Source organism: Coloeus monedula, assembly GCF_965178545.1.
Source record: "Coloeus monedula genome assembly, chromosome: Z".
NCBI lineage: Eukaryota > Metazoa > Chordata > Aves > Passeriformes > Corvidae > Coloeus > Coloeus monedula.
In genome coordinates, this window is record NC_138822.1 from 46,559,686 (window position 1) to 46,577,537 (window position 17,852).

A 17,852-nucleotide genomic window follows, 5' to 3' on the forward strand; every position below is an offset into this window, starting at 1 on the left:
TCTCTTGTTAGATGTTAAATGCCATTTCTAAAATGCTGATATATGTCAGGACCCACCCAGGACACTATCTGATGAGAAACTACTGTGTAACTTTTTATTATATCTTCAAAACATATCTGAATTGAGAACAAGACTATTACACTTCTACAAGCATAAATGTATTCTGAACTACCATGTTCCAATGCCACAGATTTTTCTTAGTACTGTCCTTTCCTGGTACCAGAGGCTTTTGCCTGATTATATGTCCTTTATGTTTCACTCTGTTCTTTTGGTTTTTTTCCCTGACCCAAGGAAACCTCATATTTATTAGAGTAAGTCAAGTTCAAAGCAGAGGATATGAACAAGCCCAACAAAGTGAAGACCTTTTTCATAATACTTTGATATTCTAAAGCTTCACACTTTGTAAATTGTGTCATTGTAGGATTTATTCTCCCCAATTTTTCCAGTGTTTGGATTTGATAGCAAAAGCTAGCTGTCTCAAAAAAACCCCCAAACAAACCTGCATCTTGAAAGGCAACAATTGCTCCCTGTGTGGCAATGCACTCCCACAAATACAAATTGATGTCAGTGCACCACACAGACTGCTGGGGGTAGGGGGAGGGCAGCTAGAAACACACCTCAGGATAAATGCCATCTATCTCTCATTCTGTTGTGGAGCAGCATGCAGAATGTTGTCTTGACAAGATTGCAGAGAAATGGCAGGTGCTTTGGCACTCTCTTTTTTTGTGGTTTTTTGGGGGGTTGGGTTTTTTTTTTTTGTTTTGTTATGTTCGGTCGGCTTTTTTTTTCCAAATCATGCACATATTTAGAGTAACACAACGGAAAATATTTGAAAAAGCCATGTTCGAATTTATTTCCTTTTCCTGGCATTTGATGTTCTGTGCTCTATCAGCAGAGTGGAAATCTCAGAGAAACCCACCTGCAATGCCCTGGCATTGTGCTGTGTGGGGAAACTCCCAAATACTGCCATGTGGGGAGCAGTGGCAGCTACAGCATTTTTCCTGTACACTTGCACTAGATCTGCCATTGCAGCTCATGTCAGTTTGAATTTTGGATGTCATAGGTACTGCCACGGTTATCGTGATTGATATGTGGTCTAAAAGGGAAAAGGCACTTCCTTGGGGGACAGCAGCACGTGCCACCACATGCTTCAAGCAAGACAACTTGGGGCTGCTGTAGTGTCATCCCACTTTTGTAAACAGGGGGAAGCTGCTTTATTTGGATCATTTATGACTCATTCTTTTCAGAATTTTATTTTACAGTACTTTCTCTGTGTTGGGACAGCCTTTAAAAGGGAGTATGAGTTTTACAGCTTAACAGAGTGCCAGGAACATGAATGGTGCCACAAACATAAGAGAGGTATATTGTCCCCGCAGCTTATTATGAAATCAAAGCTATTATTACAGCAGCAGTGAGAAGATGAATTCCAAAAATTAGCAGTCCAGCTCTTTCTTCAATTTTGTTATCTAGAGGCTCAACATATATTTTATCCAGCAATATTTCTTTAATCAGACTAAAATAATTGTCACAATTCCAAAACCTTATGGAACAATACTGAAATTTTAAAAGAAATTATGGGAGAAAGGCAAATGTATAAGAATTGCAGCACCACTATGGCCAGGTGCATGATAATATTTATTACTTTATAACAGCTGAAAATAATAGTGAATATGCAAGCTGTGTACATGAATAATACTGTGTCTGCTTGGTAATAAAAACCAAACAGCATTATAAATGACCCGACAGCCTCAGAGCATTCGTGTCATGCATGTGTGTCTGTGTGGGGAGATACAACATATGTTTCACACATACTTTATTTACATGAATGCTAAAATGTCTAGTTCACCTAGAAAAGGAAAATGACTTACATGGCCCTGAGGGTGCTTGGGCTTAGCCCAGTGTAACGCTGGCCTCTAAGCTTAGGTGTAGCTTTCCCTACATCAGTGCTACGTGTGGTGCTGCTGGAACCATTAGGAAGTCACCCCAGCAGGGTGAAAGTAGCTTACCAGTGCCTAGAGGAACTCTGCTTTCCTCCTGATTTATGTTGCCACATTCAACAAAGAAGGCAGTTTCTGAAGGTGAAATTAGCTGAATTCCACTCTTATGTATACAAGCTGTGCGTCTGGCCAGGTAACTGGCCAGATAACTTGATGATTGGTGGAATTAGGGGCAACACCTCATCCCTAGAGGCGCTGACCTGATGTGTCACCTCATATCAAATTACATGGCACAGTTTCACATTGCTCAAGGCCAGGGTCTTCAGCACAGTGTTTGAGTACCAGCGACAAAGAGTAGTCCTGTAAAACACAGAACGAGGAACGCTCCATGCAGTTGCCATTCCCAGAGAGAGGCAGGGAACAATGCCCAGACCAGAAGGGAAGGATCTCAAATCCTTTAAGAGGCTGTAGGTACTCTGCACTGCTTCCCTGGGGAGGGAATAAACATCCTACAACAGAAATTAAGGTTTCATGAGAAGATGATTGATGGAGAAAAATGAGAAGGCCAAATGCAGGGACAGCTTTAAAGCAGGAAATAGCCATCTCCAGCACAGACATGGATGCACTAGCTGGATGTGCTACAGTTTAAAATAGGGTGTGAAAATGCACTGAATAAGCAGTTGTCACTTTCTTGCTGTGTTTGTGAGCACTCCCACCATATCAGACATATCAGACAGTGCTGGATGGCCCTTCTTTTGCAGAAAAGGTAGAAAATTACTTCATGTTTAAATGGGATTAGGAATATGCCCACTGCTGGAATTACAGGGCTCCTGGGGAGCCAGAGGCTGTCTCTATAGAGTCATTAAGAAGCTGTTAAGGAAAGACAACCTGTTGCTGACATTAAGCAGAGTTTTGCATCTAGATCAGAGAATATATGAAAGTGTTATATCTAAAAATTAAAACAAAATTTTGAAAATACATTGATTTTCATTTTTAATGTGAAGCCTGTAACATTACAGAATGTAAAAAAATAAAAGGTGAGATGGCTGAGAGTGTATCCTCAAAAACTCCAAAAGCAACAGCTGAAATTATCAAATAAGAAACAAGTATCTGTGATTGTTGCTCAAGGGCATATGAATTCATTATACCAAGGAATGTTGTGTTGATGTAGCTGTGATACAAGATACAAGGATAAAAGTAGACAGTGTTTGTCCGGAGAGGTAATATCTTTTATTATATTAGAACCTGAAGGAGGGCATACGTGTCTGTAAGATTTCCTGGTTTATCCAAGTATGACACTCAGTCTAACAAAGGACTATCTTTCCTGAAACATCTTGCTTTACTCTTATTAAAACATGAAGTTTACTTTCTTTCTGCCAGACTTGCTTATACTTAGAAAAAAAAAATTACAAATTGTTTGTGTGCAACATTAATATCTCTCTCAACAGGTAGGGGGGAGGGAAGGCAGCAAGGAGAGAGGATGTTCTGCTGTAACATCTTTTTCTCCTGACAAACCATCACAAGTAATTTAATAGCAATGGACTTTTCTGGGCTGAAACTGCTAGAAACAAGCTAAAACAATAGGCTCAGAGTACAGCATGTTGTTCATGTGCTTGCCATATGCCTGTGTTGCAAGCACAGCCAGATCCACACAGTTATTAAATATTGAAAGAATATTATTCAACTTTTACTGAAATTCTCTGTGATTTCATCAGTAAAATGGGTTTCTGTAATCCAGATGGGATCAGTGACACAGTTTAATAACAGAAGCAACTCTGGAAATTAAGGTGATTATCAATATATGGGCCACCCACTCTGTGCCATTGATGGGAATCTGCCAAACAGAACAGGAAGAGAAATTGGCATCTACTGTGTATCAGCAGCAGAGATATTTTGTTACTTTATTTATTGATCTATTTATTGATTTATGATGTGGGTGGAGCTTTGGGAGAAGAAAGCTGCCTTTTAAAGCCTAGATCTATAAAATCAGCATATGAGGATAGTTAGACAGTGTTCTGCAAACATTTGTCTCAGACACCAAGAGCTTCTGCTGGTTTTGTTTTTCTTTTGATACAGAATTAATCCTTAACCATTCTTCCTTTCAAAACTATTCCTGCTCTGAAAAAGAAGGCAGAGTGTGCTTTGTTTATCCAGTCTGAGTAACTCACTTTGGGTGCAAGTGGTTAAGTGTGATATACATATAACATCTTCAGAAGCTTGTAGTCATTGGAGTCTGGAAAACTTCCTTACAAACAATTCTCAGGCTTTAATTAAAACTGTGGTATGAGGGCTGTACTACATTATCTTGCAGGAAAGCAGCCCCAGAAGACTGACTGGAAGAAATACATTTAAAACTCAGGTGCAGCAGGGGCCACATAACCTCCAACTCATTCCCATTATGTGACTGAAGTCATGTTTGCATCACACACCAAAATTGCAAAGAAGGAGAGAGAAGAAACAGGATTGGTGTTGGTTTTGGCATCTGACAAGCACACATTTCAAGCCATGTAGCAGTGAGGAGTTTTAGGAATAAGAGTGAGCTGCTAGAACAACTCCACAAGCCTGCAGACTCGTGGAGAAGCAATGGGACAGTTGGAATGGGACAAAATCAAACTGTTTATAGATTTTCATTGCTTTTAAAGCACAGGAGCCAAAGACAAATGACTTGCCTTTTGCTGCTTTCTCAACTTCCCCTCTACAGAAATTCCCTCTACTTGCCTTTGGGCGTTACACATTTACCTCATAAGTGGATTTCCGTCTTCATGCCTACATTTTTTGATCTCCTAGGTCTTTGTTCTAGTCCCTCAACTGTGACACATTCCTAAACTTTCAGTCTGCAGCTGTAATCTTTTGGTTGTCTCACTGGAGGTTATATCCAGAACTCACACCTTGCAGCCATCTCTCCAAGCTTCTTTTGCCACCAGGATCATTTCTTCTGTAAATCTCCAATCCCTTTCCCTAGACATCTCATCTCTAGGTTTCTTTCTTCTCCACTTTGTGCCTTCCTAACATGCATACCTTTATTCAGCAAAAGGCTTTCTTTCCGGGTGACCCAGATATTTTGCCTCTACAAAATACACTAGAGAAGAGAGAAACTAGTAAAGAATGGCCCGTGATCGAAGTAACAAAGTATTCAACTCTTCACTAGTAAAACAGGTTTCATTAGTCTTCATCTTAAAGGGGCTTTAGTTTTCACAGATACTGGTCACATCTAAGGACCAAAACAAATTAAAGAAGTCAAGAAACTAATTCACAGCATGACCTATCTACATACCAGAGATTAGTGAAAGAATCAGACACAGACCAAGCTGCAGAAAGCCCTGGAGGAGCCCATTGAGATGAGCTACTTCAGTTGTTTAAGCTGAGTTGGATTCTTCACTCTAAAATATCAGAGAATCAGTACTTACTTGTTTAAAACAGATATTATGTGTTCAGATGACTTGAAATGGCTGAATTTACAAGTTTTACTTGTCTCATAACTTTCACATGGGCTAAGAACTTCATTTACATTTTTAGAAAGTCAGCCTTGGACTCTAAAATTCAAGGTGACTTTAATTTAAGAATGCTTTAAAAATGCTGCTGTGAAGTCTGTGTGTGACTGTCTGGCTTTGATGTTGAGGGTGGCATGAAGCCTGGCTCTATGGCCTTTCTAGTTCCTTACCATGCCCAAAAAGCCTCCAGGCAGCTTGGAGCTGCCAGTCTGCCCTGGAGCTCCCCTGTCTGGCTACCAATGCTTAAATTCAGTTCCTTTTCCAGCCTTCATTTATTTGTCCCACTCACATGCACACTCAAGTCCCTCTGTCACTGTATGTGAGGGAGAATACTATTGTGATGATATCTGAAATATTTCCATCTTGTTTGAAGTGAAATATTTACTATAATCTTAAATCATCAGTGCTGCTCAGCACAGGCTGGAGAGTAGGGGGTGGAGTGGATTAGAAAGGAGATGCAGGTGAAAACCCAAGATGAAATAAAAAGGGGGTGTAAATACTCAGTTACACTTTCTCACTGAACCTTATTTTTCAAAGCTGAGATAAAACCAAAGGCAGACAAACTATGAAATTTGAGTGACAGATTAAAGCAGCCTTACATGCTGTAAATGTTAGACAAATACAACAATCTACATGCGTAACAAAAAGGGCAATATAACCGCCTTTGATCAGCGAGAAGATATATAACATTCTTTTTTGTTCTTCAAAGGCAAAAAGATGTTTTATTTACCCAATGTCACTTATATAATTGTTTGCTCTACCAGAGCAAGATCTAGAAGTATTTCTGCTTGTGTGGAACACAGTGAAAGATAAGAGCCCATAAAGCAGTCAGATGATCTGACTCCCAGCCATATGTTAGCCCGTGGGTAGGAACGGAACAACACAGGGGATTTAGACCAAAGTCTGCAAGCAGAGCAGACATAAACCAGAAACAGGTGTGCCCCATGGGCTGATCTCCGGTAGTGTTGATCCTTCTTCAATACTGTGTTGACATCAGTGGGCTTTTGGTATGAGCATGCCCAGTCGGCTGTTTCGGAAGTTATTAATGTGGACGGCATGCTGTTGAGAGGTGTACAAAAGGCAGGACTTTCGGCTGGATTGTCAGACCTTCCAGCTAAGTGTGGAGCTGCGACATGCTGTGGTCTGTGTATGGCTGAGGTCAGAACAGAGATCACTGATGCCTTTATCTGAGTTTCACTGAGTTCTGTCTTAAGAAAAACACCCTCGAAATCAGCATTTGATTTTTCTTCTATTTCTCCTTAAAAAAAGCCATATAAACAAAAATCCCTCAGTATATATCCTGAAGAGAGTAGGTGAATGAGTGTACAAAGCCTGCAGTGCCATTAGAAGAAACAAAATAGGGTGAAAATGGTAGCCAAATCAGTCAGGATTTTATTTTGTAGTCATAGTGCCCCCCGGAGGTATCTGTTCAGTTAGCTGCATGGCTCCCTATAATTTTAAAGCTCTTTTTATTTAAACAGCCGTGTATATAAAGCCTAAAGGTCTAATTTGTTCTCTCAACCCTGACTTGTTCTGCTTTTTGTACAGCTCGGTGTTCTCTTGAGCAACCTCGGTTTCTGTAGGTTTTAGCAATACATGATTGCTATTCTCCGCACACAAGCTGGCGTTGCACTGCTGACTGTGTTTTAGTTACACGCTCTTACAGCACCTCTCAGTGGTGAGGCCAACTCTTGGTTTGCTGCTTCCCAGGAGGCAGTTTCAGGCACCAGGCAAGGCTTCTGTTTTCCAGTATGACACGGGAAGGGATAGTTCCTTATGCCAGCAGTACAAAGGCATCTCTGCATCACTCACCTCCCTCACGCTGCTCAGTTCCCTGAAGAGCACATCCTTGCTGTGGCTTTCAGGAGTGAGGCCAATCTACATCTCACTCCCAGACACAGGTTCAGTGGTCCTGGCCTACATAAGCATTTAAAATCTGATATTTTGATCTCTTAGTTTCAATAATAGCACTTAATTTTTCAGTAAGAGGTATCAATTAGTCTGATTAACTCAATCAGGTCACTTTCCTGCAAGAAATTTGTGCTGTTTAAAAAACCCTATTAGGACTGACTGTCTAAATAAGATGGATTACAATACTGTACTTTTGCTTGAAACACAGTACCTAGTATCACTAGTAGATGTCTTGTTTTATGCAGATGCATTCTGTCTCAGTAAGGATTAAGCCAAAGCCACTGAGGTCACTGGAAGTCTTTCTCCTGCTTACTTTCCATGCTGACACATCAGTACTTTCCAAAGCACACTTGTAGAAGTTAGCCTACCCTGGACAGGAAAATTCAAGCAGCTATAATCCTAATGTAGGCCGCATCTATTTTCCTCAAGAAGTCATTTTAGCTTGTACAATCTGTAGGGAAAGGATTAAGTTTTCCAGCACTTGCAGTGTTATCATATTCTGAGCCATTAAACAGCAGTAATACTAACCAGCTGTCCCTTTGTCTGTAATAAGTCTTCCAAAAAAAGTGGCTCCACATCATAGTATCTCTGATGTGGGATGAATGTTCTTGTCTCCATGGAGGGACACTTTGCCCCAGAGGTTTTAATAATCACAGACCCCCTACTGAGCCCTGCAGCATCAGTCCTCAGCCCAGATCATTCCCCTTCAGCTCAGGCACTGGAGCCAGCCGTCTTCCCCTCTCTCTTGCACCCCAAACAGGCTTTAGTTTGCATCAGAACAGCTGCTTTTCACTTCTTCCTTTCCTTTGCCAAGTATTTTTGCAAAATACATTTTTATCATTGTTTTTTTCACTGTTTACTTCTATAGTAAATTCTAGGTCAATGTCTATTTGAAGACAGTGGAAAGAACTTTGATGATTATTTAATTTTCATTGACCTGTTCACTGAAGGTATTTCCCCAGCATAAACTCATACTGTGCTCACAACATAACAAAGTCATGCAGCAGGAGGATATCTCCTCCTAGGTAGCAATGTTTCAGCAAAGTCTCTCATTGTATTGAAACGAAGCCTTTAGTGTCTCAAGCAGTAGCAAACACAATTGTTTGGCCACACAGATTTTCCAAAAGGTTCCCTGGGAATGGCCAGTAGATTTTTAAACTGTTCATAGGGAGTAACAATCCTAGTTGCCTCAATATTTCAGGGCGGTACAAACTGCAATAGGTCATCCTCCAGTAGATTTTATACTCTCCCCTTGAGCTAGCAAAGCTATCAAGATGGGACTTCAGTGTGTAAAGCCGTGCTTGACCTTGCTCCCCACTCACTCACTCCTGGACCATTCAGCTTGGAAGTTTGCAGAGTAGCAGAGGAAAGAGAGGGGGAGAGAGGAATGCAATAGTCCTCTTGGGCCAGCTTCCTTTTCTGTGTTTTTCTTCACCAGGCAAGTAGCCAGGAATGCTAACCAGCTTTTTTTTTCATGTACCTTTCTTTTTGGCAACAACAACAAAACCCCACAACCTACCAAACCCCAAAAAACTGTCATAACTAAACCAAACTGAAAAAAACCAACCCAAAACAAAAAACCCCAACCCTCTAAAATCAAAACTCCAAAACATTGTGGAGAGGCAGAACTCTTTAACATGTGGTCTTCTTTTAGGTGTGAATGCCTCAGATCTTCATGACAAATGCCCAGATTCAGTTAGATTTGAAAGACTGGAGAAGTTTAGATTGCTTTAGTTCAAAATATGCTTTATATAACATTTCAGTCACTCTTGGTTTTGATCAATTCTGAAAGGTTAAAATACACCAAAACCAATGTAGGAGACTTTAGTCAGAAGTGTATTTTGCCATCATTCTCTCAATTCACTCAGTAGGCTGGACAGCAATTTCAATGTAAATCACACGTACTGTTCTAAAATGGGGACCTAAGTGTGTAAGTGTGGATGCTGGTATCCAGCTTTAATATCCAAGACTGAAAACGGGACTTAGGAAGCTCTCATTGTCCTACAGCTGTCCCAGGAGATGCAAGGGGATGTCAAGGAGCAGTTTATACCAGCTGTCTGCCGTGCTGCTGCTGCAACCACCAACAGTGACCGATGGTCTGCCTCACTTTGGAAAACCCTGGGTTGTAATGCTGAACTCTGCCTTTGCCTTCAGAAACCCATATGTACCGGGATATATGCTCCCATGGCTTAAAGACCGTGCAGAAGGTCTGCAAGTAGGCTCTTAACCAATAACGCTCTTTAAGAAGAAGGGGGACAGGAGGAAAGATAACTGTCCCTTTACATGTTATGGTCAGTTTGGGATTCTTGAAATGCCATAATGCTGGAAAGATCAAAGGAGAGAGCAGAATAGCCAAGAAACTATTTGAAGACTCTCTGTCTTTATTCTGTGCTTTGGGAGGACTGATATTTCTGAAGTGCATACTGCAGTCGCTGTCAAGGCCAATCCCATCAGCTGCTCCCTCAGCAAAGCACTCCTCACTCGTACAGCTCTGTCATGCAGCTACCACATTCTGGGATATCATAAAAAAATATTTCAGGCAAGTTGCCATATCAAATTCTTTCTCTTGTGGGTGGTCCTTGAGAAAAGTAGAGCCCTGTCTGTATTACCAGCCTTGATAACAGACTGTTTACAACATTAGAATTCAATGGTTTAGATTTTTTCCCTCGTTGTAAATTACTTGTCTAGACAGATTTGAAACTCCAATCTTTGTGAAAGTAAGGCTTTGACTCAACTGCTGATGTAATCCACTGATTGAATACAACATATTGTTAAAACCAATCCTGCACTGCATAGTTCCTGTTTTCCTTAATCTAGTAGTCTTGCAGACTGACTAACTGGAGTGACTTTTTTCTGAGTGATTTTCTTCTTTGCCTGAGCATGTGACTAATGTAATAACCAAAATCTGTGTGAGTCAAAGATTTGCAGTTTGCATCCCACAGCTGTAAATTGTTTTAGCTTTACTCAAAAAATAGTGATTTGGGGAACAAAACCCCAGTGAGACAAACAGAAAAATAATCAAAAGTAAAAAAAAAAATAAAACAAACAAACAAACTCCCAAACAACCCAAACACCAGCCAACCAAACTAGAAACCAAAAAAAACCCAAAACCACCCAACCAACCAAACACAAAACAAAACAAAAAACAAAAAAAAACCCACAACCCCAGAAAACAAAAACAAAAACAAAACAACCAAAAAACCAACAAATCAACAAACCCCTCACTCAGCTCTCTACTGGCCTGCACACTATACATTCAAAACTCTTAATGACTTGCACTGTTATACCTGAAAGGAGCATCAAGGATAAAAAGATCTCCAATTTTCTTGATTTTTTTGTGGCCTTTATTGAAGACCAACTTCAAGGTAACTCAGGCCACCAACACTATGGCATCACACATGGGTGACTACGTACATGCACACACACTGGGAAAAGCAGGGCAATGTAACCATTGTGAGAGTGTGAAAGAAAGTCAGATCCTTTGCTTTGTGCACTACACTGTATTTCTGACACAGTTTCTTTTTTCCACAGGTCCAGTGCTCCTCCTTCTATCTCTCTTCTGCTCTGTCATTGCTGAGAAAAACAGGCTAGGTCTAGTTCCTTGCAGAAAAATCAGGAAACAAGCCCTCTTTGGGAACAGCTGTAGCTACAGCACACTCTTGGAGGGCCTGCCATCCTGTGCCTGTCACTTAATGCTTTTGCAGTGCCATTAGCTGGGTGATTGTCTTACATGGTGGTTGTCTTGCATCCCCAACAAAATTGTGGCTCAACATCCGTAACACCCAGCCCATAAGGAAGATGGCCATGGCCAAAGGCCTTCTTCCATGAAAGTGCCACATCTGAGGGGAACTGGGACTGATGGTGGTCTTCCTGGTGGCCTACCCCCATTGCAATACGATGGAGTTTTCAGGATATTTTCTAGTGCATGACACTGGTTGGGGCCAAAATTGGCATACTGTATGTAGACAGTTGTTGAAGCAGCCCTAAGACACAGAAGATGGCCAAATGGAGTTCTTCTTCTGGCTGAAGAGATCACAAAATTTCCCAGGATCCTGTCACTTGAGACCAGTACAGGTCAGTGATATAGGGAAAGGGATCAAGTGCATCCACAGCAAGTGTGTGGATTGCACCAAGGAGGGGTACAGTCCACACACTTGAAGGAAGGGACCCTGACAGGCTTTGGTGGGCAAATGTGAACCTCAAGAAGTGCAACAGTGTGGATGCTAGGAAGCGCTGACAGAAGAATTTTCCTGTGAAACCTTTCTTTCTCATGAGAGGGCAGTTAAAGAAATCCAGCTTCTCACAGCTTGTCTGTGAAAGCTTTCGTTCTCATGTGAACTGGATGGACAACAGTTTGAGAGAATGTAAACCATTTTTACACCTGCAGGTTGTTATGAGAACTGTGAAAATTATTTTCCTTCTTTACGAATAATATTTGGAAATGGGTGTCTTACTGCTCAACCTATCACCTTGAGAGGTGGTTGGTCAATAGGCCAATCATGTAATTTCTCTTTTGTGAACCATGCTATAAAGGTATGGGTGATTAAACGAGGTTGCTTCGGCCATACCTTACAACCTGGACTTATGTCGTGATTTTTGCTGTCTCTCTGGGGATAACAGTGACACAACAAGGCCAAGTACAGGGTCCTGTACCTAGGTTTGGGCAATTTCCCATATCAGTACAGAAAGATAAATGTATTGAGAACAGCCCTGTGAAGGACTTGGAGATACTAGAAGATAAAAAGAATTAACCTATGGGCTGGCAATGTCTTCTTGCATCCCAGAAAGCCAACCATACCCTGGACAGCATCAAAAGAAGCATGAACAGCAGGGTGAGGGAGGGGATTCTCATGAGAACAGAGGAGCAGTGCACCCAGAGTGCTGCATCCAGCTCTGGAGTCTCCAGCAGGAGAAAGACATGGACCTGTTGGAGCAGGTCCTGAGAAGGGCCACAGTAATAGTCAGAGGGCTGGAGCACATCTCCTAAGAAGACAGGCTTAGAGAGTTGGGTTGTTCAGTCTGGAGAAAATAAGGCTTCAGGGAAACCTCATTGTATCCTTCCAATAGATAAAGGAGTCTAATAAGAGAGAGACTGTTTATCAGTGTCCATAGTGAGAGGACAAAGGGCACTGGTTTTAAACTGAAAGAGGGTAGACTAACGTTGTATATAAAGAATAGTTTCTTCACTGTGGGGTTGGTGAAACACTGGAACAGGTTGCCCAGAGAAGCAGTGGATGTTCCAACCCTGAAAGTGTTTGAGGCCGGGCTGGATGGGGTCCCAAGCAACTTATTCTAGTTGAAGGTGCCTCTGTCCATGGCAGAGGTGTTGGAGTAGATGATCTTTGAATTTTTTCCCAGTTGAAACCATTCTGTAATTCCCTGATTCACTGACCCTGGGAAAAGGAGGCATAACCCTCCATTAAGGCATGGATGGCAGCTTTTCATCAGACTCCCAGGTGGAGTCAGGATATAAGCACATAAGCACAACAAAGTTTGGCTCTAGGTGGATAGCCATTATTTTTGTTACGTAATTTGAAGACATTTTACTTTCTGAGGCATGGGTCTCCTTAGAAGGCACAGGCTCCTTGGAGGGTGGGGTTGAGGAGAGGTGAACAACCCTCTGCAGTGCTACAGGCTGGGGACAGAGTGGCTGGATTGTGCCCAGGCAGAAAGGGACCTGGGGGTACTGGTCAACAGCCAATTGGACATGAGCCAGCAGTGTGCCCAGGTGGCCAAGAAGGCCAACAGCACCCTGGCCTGTATCAGCAATAGTGTGGCCAGCAGGACCAGGGATGTGATTCTTCCCCTGTACTCGGCACTGGTGAGGCTGCACCTTTAGTGCTGTGTCCAGTTCTGGGCCCCCCAATTTAGGAAGGATGTAGAGATGTTCGAATGCATCCAGAGAAGGGCAACAAGGGTGGTGAAGGGCTTGGAACACAAACCCTATGAAGAACGGCTGAGGGAGATGGGGTTGTTTAGCCTGGAGAAAAGGAGACCAGAGGTGACCTTAACACTCTCTACAACTGCCTGAAAGGTGGTTGTAATTAGGTGGGGGTCAGCTGCTTCTCCCAGGCAACTACTGATAGAATGTGAGGATACAGTCCTAAGCTGTGCCAAGGGAAGTTGAGGTTAGACATCAGAAGAAAATTCTTCACTGAAAGGGTGATTGGGCACTGGAATCATCTGCCCAGGGATGTGGTGGAGCCACCATCCCTGGATGTGTTTAGAAAAGACTGGACGTGGCACTCAGTGCCATGGTTTAGTTGATGAAGAGGTGTTAGGTCATAGGTTGGACTAGATGATCTTAAAGGTCTTTTCCAACCTAGTTCATTCTGTGATTCTGTGAACAGTGTTTGTCTTGAGGTGATCCTCCTTCCTCTGGGTGGCTTGGGGCAGGTGGTTTACCCCTCTTCACCTTTTCTTCCCACTCCATAAACAGGGGTAATACTGAATCCTTCCACAAAGGGCCACTGCTCCAGTGTGCAGACATGCTATTAGCAAAGTTTTAGCACAAAAGAGGAAATCCCATGCTATGGGTTCTATGGGAAAAGCAGAGTGCCTGACTTGCTCATCTGCTCCTCCACCTTCTCCCTAGGTAGGAAGTACTGGGAAGAACTCCCATTTTCCCTTCTGTTCCCATTTCCCCATCAACCAGGTCCAAGTTTAGCAGCAAGAGCAGATAATATAATTTTTGAGTTGTTTGTTCAGCACTCTGAGAGAACACGTGCCCTACAAAACAAAGAGGAAGGTATGATTGCTCCTCCTCCAAGCTCATATACTGGTGGCTAATCTACTCACTAACTTCTCTGAAAAGTCAGTGGAGGACAAACCTCTTTTTTGCAGACTTAGGTTAATTTATCATTAGAGAGAGCACTTCTAATTTATCATTAGAAGATTGGAAGTCAGCAAGATTCAGCCTAATATTGTGCAAATAGAATCATAGAATCCTAGAATATGCTGAGTTGGACAGGACTGATGAGAATTATTGAGTCCAGCTCCTGGCCCTGCACAGGACACCTCATGAATCACACCATGTGCCTGAGCCAAAAGGTCAAACATAGATGTATTACAGACTGACCATGAAGGAGCAGCAAGTAATAATATCCTTCTGTTCATCAAGAGATCTGTTCATCAAGAGATCTGTTCATCAAGAGAACAATCGACTCCAAGCTGATTGTTCAGTTCAACAGCCTGCAAGACCCATGCAGAATGCACAACCATAAACCAGTGTGAGACAAGAAATATGGAATTGTCATTTGTCACAGGTTACAGAACTTGCAAACCTTGGAAACTAAATCTCTTACTCCCTAACCTCTGGCTGTGCCAGTGGTACTTCTGCATTACTAGGTTCCCTGTATGTCAGATAAATATTCGTTTCCAGAGACAAACAATTGTCATTGCAGGAAGAGTGAAAACATGTTCTTTAACATGAGTTAGGTAACTCATGTGAAAATCAGAGAGAAAATAAGGGGATTTGTAGCTATATAGTTGGGATCGTGATGAGCAGCAGGCAAGGAAGTCCTCAGGTTTTTTTCTGCTGTGACTGAATCCCTAAGTGACCCCCACTGACTCAAGCAGAGTAGGAGCAGTCACTGCTCTGTAGGGGTTGCTTCAGCCTGCAGGGACTGCTAATACATGTAAATCAAACATGCAGAGAGCTGCCTGTGGACAAGGCCTCAGTATGTGTTTGGGAGTGGATGAACTGGGAAAGAGATGTACAGCATTTCATGCTGTATCTGAGAACGCATTGATTGAGCCCATACATACAGGGTGAAATAGGCACTTCTGCTAATGACAAATACAAACCCTACATTTCACACTTGGGCCTCCTATTCAATGTGTATTTCCCCCAGGAACTTCAACAGCTTTTGGCATACATGTAATATGTAACATATCTTGTATTCTGTATTTATTTGCTGCACAGCTGCACAAATATCACACTTAGAAGAATATAGTTTAATCACTTGAAAACATAGTCTTTATAGAGTGATGAACAAACCATTTCTATTCCTTGCTTTTCAAACCAGCAATGCTGAAATGTCCGGCAGAGATGTCTCATTTTTATTTCCAGATGTTTTCTACATCGAGTGATAATATTCAAGTAGTAGTTCTACTTCCAATTCTGACATGAAAGAGTGTAAGTGTATTAGCAGCTTCATTGAGTTCAATGGCAGAACCAACTCATAGAAGCCCATGTGAGTAAAGTGATTTTTAGTGACTGCTTGCAGATCTGGATCAAATCTTACTATACTGCAGGAAAGATACATATCATTTTAAGTGTTGCAATTTTCATTTTTTCAGTTCAGAGATCTCAGCTCAATCCTCACTTGTTCTTTTGAGACTTGTAACAACAAGTATAGGAGACGTGCAGAAACCTGGGATGTAAATGGTGCCATAATACAAGTCTATGGTGTGCTGTCCATAGATGTCATTAGCTTCAATGCAGCAGACAGGAATTTCTGGAGGCAGCAGGATACATTTTGTGGTTTCTCTTTCTTCTGTGTGGCAAAGATTACAGAGACCCACCCCACATTTGGCAAAAAAATCTCAATAATTTATTAATAAGGTCCTTGCTATCTTCATGCTGTTTTACAAACACTTTTTGAAATACTGAAGTTAAATAAACATGCAAAATTAAAATATACATGAAAATTACTGATATTTAATGAACAGAAATGTATCTGATTAAATAGCATAGATGAGCCTAGCCTAGGATATAATACTTCAGGTGGAAAGGACTTACAGAGATAATTTAGTTTAGCTGCCTGACCACTTCAGGGCTGACTAGGAGTTAAAGGCAATTATGAAGGGCTTTGGCCAGATGCACTGACAGGCATGGGGCATCAACCACCTTTCTAGGAAGTCTGTGAGCATTTCATCATCCTCGCATTAGAGAAATGCTTCCGAATATCCACACCAGAGAGGAGGTGAGCACCTCCCTCTGCATGTCCCCTTCTCAGGAAGCTGTACAGAGCAATGAGGTCACCATTTCAGCTCAGCCTCCTTCTCTCCAAACTAGACAAACCCAGAGCCCTCAGCCATTCCTCACGGGATGTGCCTTCCAGCCCTTCCACCAGCTCTGCCGTCCTTCTCTGGACCATTCAAGGACCTTCCCGTCCTTCTCAAACTCTGGGCCCTGCACAGCACACAGGACTCAGGGTGAGGCCGCACCACGGCTGCATCCAGCAGGATGATCCCGATCCCAGCTGGTGCTGCCGTGTCTGATGCAGCCGGGATGGGGTTTGCCCTCCTGGCTGCCCGGGCACACACTGCTGACCCACACTGAGCTGCTGCCCACCAGCACCCCCAGATCCCTTGCTGCAGGGCTGCTCTCCACACACTCCTCTCCCAGCTTATCCTTGTGCCCAGCTTTCCTGCATCCCAGGGGCAGAATCTGTAATTGTTCTTGTTAACCTTCAAGCCACTGATAACTAGCCAGTGCTCCAATCTATTCGCATCCCTCTGGAAGGCCTCTTGTCTCTGAATACAGTCAAAGAGCATCTCCTAGTTTAGTGTTGTCAGTAAATGGTGCATTCCACTCCTGCATCCAGATCATTGATAAACTTGTGCAACAGAACTGGTCCAGAATGAAGCCCTGAGGAATACCACTGGTGACAGCTCACCAGGCAGATGTAGCCCCACACACTACAGCCCCTGAAGTTCTGACATTCAGCCAGTTCTTCTTCCAGCACACTGTGCACCTGCTCATCAGAACTGCTTGTCCAGAAGGACATTGTGAGGGACAGTATTCAAAATCTTACTAAAATCTTACTAAATATTACTAAAATCAAGAAAAGCTACAGCTACCACCTTCCCTTCATCCACTAGGCAAGCAACCTTATTGTAGAACGGTATCAAATTAATTAGGCAGGACTTTCCATTTATGAACCCACAATAACTGCCTGGTGATTGCATTGTCCTTGAAATACCTTTTAATAACACCCAATTTGATTTCACAGGCATCCAGTTAAAATGGTTGTCTTCTAGATTCATTCAGCAGTGTAGAGTTACTGTGCATCCTTTTCCTATGTTGCTGCCTTTTACATCCCATATCAGATATTGCTGAGTCATTCACAGGCTCTGGATAGAAATACATTTTTTTATCATTATAGACTTCCCAAAGCCCAGTGCGAACTTTACATTCTGGCAGATTTCTTTTTTCCTTTCTTGCAAATTTCCTTGACTTTTCCAAAGAAACGAAAGACACAAAACACCCACTGAAAGCATGAAAATATACAGTGAACAAGTTGGAAATAAAGCAAATTATTCATAAACATCAAACAAGCGTAATTACTTGTGACCTCCAAGAGTATGTTAAAATAGTAATATAAATTTCTTAGAGCCTACATAAGGCTCACAAAAGTCACTGGAATAGCTTTAGCAAATTTTATATTCTTTGGGAAGAGACAGGAATTAATTTACTTAAAAGATTCATTGTATCAAGTCACATTACTTGATAGGTCAGTCAAATGGATTTATGGCTGAAACTCATTTGAATCACACGTAGAGAGAC